The following is a 3,704-nucleotide window of genomic DNA, read 5'->3' as shown; positions in this document are numbered from 1 at the left end:
AGAGACAGAGAGAGAGAGAGAGAGGGAGAGAGAGAGAGAGAGACAGAGAGAGAGAGAGAGACAGAGGGAGAGAGAGACAGAGAGAGAGACAGAGAGGGAGGGAGAGAGAGAGGGAGAGAGAGAGACAGAGAGAGAGAGAGGCTGACTGTAGTGAACGAGCCTCATCCTGACAGTTAAGGAGTCACGAGGTCTGGTGAGCAACAGACTGGATTGCACACACACACACACACACACACACACACACACACACACACTCTTCAGAGTGATTTAATGCGAACTGTCAGATCACTGGAGCCTCACTGGCAGAATGCCCTCACCTGTGCACCAGGAGAGAAAACACACACACACACACACACACACACACACACACACACTCACACAAAGGACATCTCCAGAATCGTAAAGAACAGATCAGTGCACCTCGAGTCACCTCCCACACTTCAGTTTATTTATCACCAGAGAAGAGATCTTCTAAACAAGGTGCGCCTTTGTTTGTTTTACACGCCGTCTCGTCACAGCTCGACTCCTTCCTCTCCTTCCCAGAATGCCTTTTGTTTGTGATTACCAAGCAGTAACCTCCAGTGTTGACTAATGAAGCCGATGCTGAAGTGTAACATCCTGCAGTTCCTGGAGTGTCCACTAGAGGCAGGCTGCAGCAGCACAGGAAGTCACATACACACCCATTCAAACAGCCTGTTTTTACAGCAGACATGAACATGTTTACAGCCTGCTTCAAAAAACCAAATAGGTGTGATTAGCTCATGTCTCCATCCACACACACTGTACGGGGGGAATGTTTTGATGACTCAGCAGTTTTGATTGGATGAAGGATCAGAGTGATTCACAATAAGGCGTGTAGCTGAGCTGATTGACAGGTGGGCGCCGTGTAACGGTTTGTCAGGAGGCTTCAAACCCGCCTCAGCTCTCAGCCTGTCGTTAGCTTGACTCAAAGTTAGCCTGAGACAGCGTTTCCAGCACGGAGACCGCCATCCATGGGACTCCAGCGCCCCCTGCAGGGACACAAGGGGGACTCCAGCGCCCCCTGCAGGAACACACGGGGGACTCCAGCGCCCCCTGCAGGGACACACAGGGACTCCAGCGCCCCCTGCAGGAACACACGGGGGACTCCAGCGCCCCCTGCAGGGACACACGGGGGACTCCAGCCCCCCCTGCTGGAACACACGGGGACTCCAGCGCCCCCTGCAGGGACACATGGGGGACTCCAGCCCCCCCTGCTGGAACACACGGGGACTCCAGCGCCCCCTGCAGGGACACACGGGGGACTCCAGCGCCCCCTGCTGGAACACACGGGGGACTCCAGCGCCCCCTGCAGGGACACACGGGGGACTCCAGTGCCCCCTGCAGGGACACACGGGGGACTCCAGCGCCCCCTGCTGGAACACATGGGGGACTCCAGCGCCCCCTGCAGGAACGTAAAGGACAAACTCTCTGAAGCAGCGTCGAACTCCTGAAAGAGAAAGTCCTGTCGCTGCATTAGCTCGACTCGTCATATCGTTCTTCTTCTTCTGTTTACCACCTCTTCCTCTCTTCCTCCTCCTCTCACTGTTTGCCTGAGTGTGTGTGTGTGTGTGTGTGTGTGTGTGTGTGTGTGTGTGTGTGGGTTTTTTTTATGAATTACTTCCTGACGACAGAGTCCTGATTACAATGCATGTCTGAGCACCTGTAAATCTCCTCACAGCGACGTGAGCGAAATCCAATTAGAGAGCGAGGACGGACAGCTATTAGGTTAATGGACGAGCGTGTGTGTGTGTGTGTTTGTGTGTGTGTGTGTGTGTGTGTGTGTGTGTGTGTGTGTGTGCGTTGCAGACTGAAGGTGACTGAGATGGAGGGAAGTATGACGGCTGTAAAGAAACAAAGTGAACATGAGACGATGGGATCATATTTCACTGACGTTCCCTCCTTTATGTTCTTTAATTATCTGAGCGGACCGATCAGACTCGCTGTTGTTGTTTTTTTTGTTGACGGCGTCGTCGGTGACGCTGTCGGTGACAGTTTTGACTCGTGGTTGTAAGCGTGCATCGAGCTGTTTGGTCGATATATGTAATATTTAGTTTGGTATGACAGCATGTTGTTTCTGAACTATTACACACAAAGACTGAGGATGAAGCTAACGCTCAATTTCCACATTCTCTGTTAGCGCCGCGCACTACATCACCGTTAGCACTACGCCACCGTTAGCACTACGTCACCGTTAGCACTACGCCACCGTTAGCACTACATCACCGTTAGCACTACGCCACCGTTAGCACTACGTCACCGTTAGCACTACGCCACCGTTAGCACTACGCCACCGTTAGCACTACGTCACCGTTAGCACTACGTCACCGTTAGCTCTGCGCCGCGGTCCGTCTCCAGAGCGTGTGAGCAGCGCGCTACGCTGCAGGTTAGCTGTACGGAGTCATCCCGGACAGGAAGTGAGCCAAGGAAACGCCCAGAGCATTTCAAAATAAAACACAATCTTATTTTTCATCACTTCATTAGCATGAGGTGAAAAAACAGACATGTTGTCTGCAGGTTTTCGATCTCGTAGTTCTCCTGTGACGTGTGCACAGCTGATCGCGGCCCCCCCCCCCCGTTGAGAAGATGACCCAAATAATTATCACTACTCCTCCTCATCGTTTGCATTTCAATAATGTAGCATGCTTTTTTAGAACATGAATAAATCAGAGTTAGTCGACCTGGTTTGCTCTCAGACTCTCCGGTCATGATGCTTTAAAAGTCTGCAGCTCCGGCCTGTAAATCAGCCTCCTGAGAGAGAGAGAGAGAGAGAGCTGGACTCACATGAGAGGAATACAGACTAAACCTAGGGAGCAGTATTTCTGTCGAGGTCCATCCTAAACAACCCCGCTGGGAACGCATTCATTGAACATATCCTGAAAACACAGATTCTCTCCGTTACATTCAAATGAGATTCTCAGAAACAAAAAAGCAGAAATATCTGCAGCCGCAGCCTCTTAGCAAAGAGGCTGGCATTTAATTACTCACAACCACTATTTGATTAACACTTGTTTCTTCTGGTATAATGAGAAAATGGAGCGGTTTAAATAAGCACAGAGCGACCACAGCAAAGCGAACATAATGAGATGCATCATTAATCTCCATCCAGTTACCTTCCCCGAGTCGGAGGAGCGAGTGAAGCGCTGAAGTTAGCGCGCATAGAGAAACATAAAATACACACTTTATCTTCAGCTGCTCCCACGCCGTTTTAAAAAACCACCTGATGGAAAACAAGAAAAAGGAGGAGGAGGTTCAATCCGCCTCTCTTTGTAAATAATGAGGTGTTGGTGATTACATGGTGGGGGTCAAGAGAAAGTCAGGGGATGATTCAACGCTCTGAGGTTTGTCATCATCGAGACGGGGGAGGGGGAGAGGGGGGGGGGGGGGGGGGGGTGAGTGGATCTGAGCCTGCATCCCGACTCTAAAAAAAAAAAAAAAAAAAAAAGCAGCCCTGGAGCTGCCTCCCCATTTTGGGAGACTTTGAAGGGGAGACTGCTTGGAAATGGCTCCGGCTTTGATGCAAAGCTCGGTGGATTTGTGTCAAATTGGGCCTCGGTGATGCAGCTCCTCGCAGGCGTCCATGTCACACACACACACACACACACACACACACACACTAACTCCAGGATGTGCGACCGCTCTTATCCGATGCTCTAATGACTGATATGTGGTTTATCCTCCTCTGA

Source organism: Symphodus melops, assembly GCF_947650265.1.
Source record: "Symphodus melops genome assembly, chromosome: 3".
NCBI classification, from domain to species: domain Eukaryota; kingdom Metazoa; phylum Chordata; class Actinopteri; order Labriformes; family Labridae; genus Symphodus; species Symphodus melops.
The sequence above is the reverse complement of the archived record's forward strand: the minus strand, read 5'-3'. Positions refer to the sequence as shown.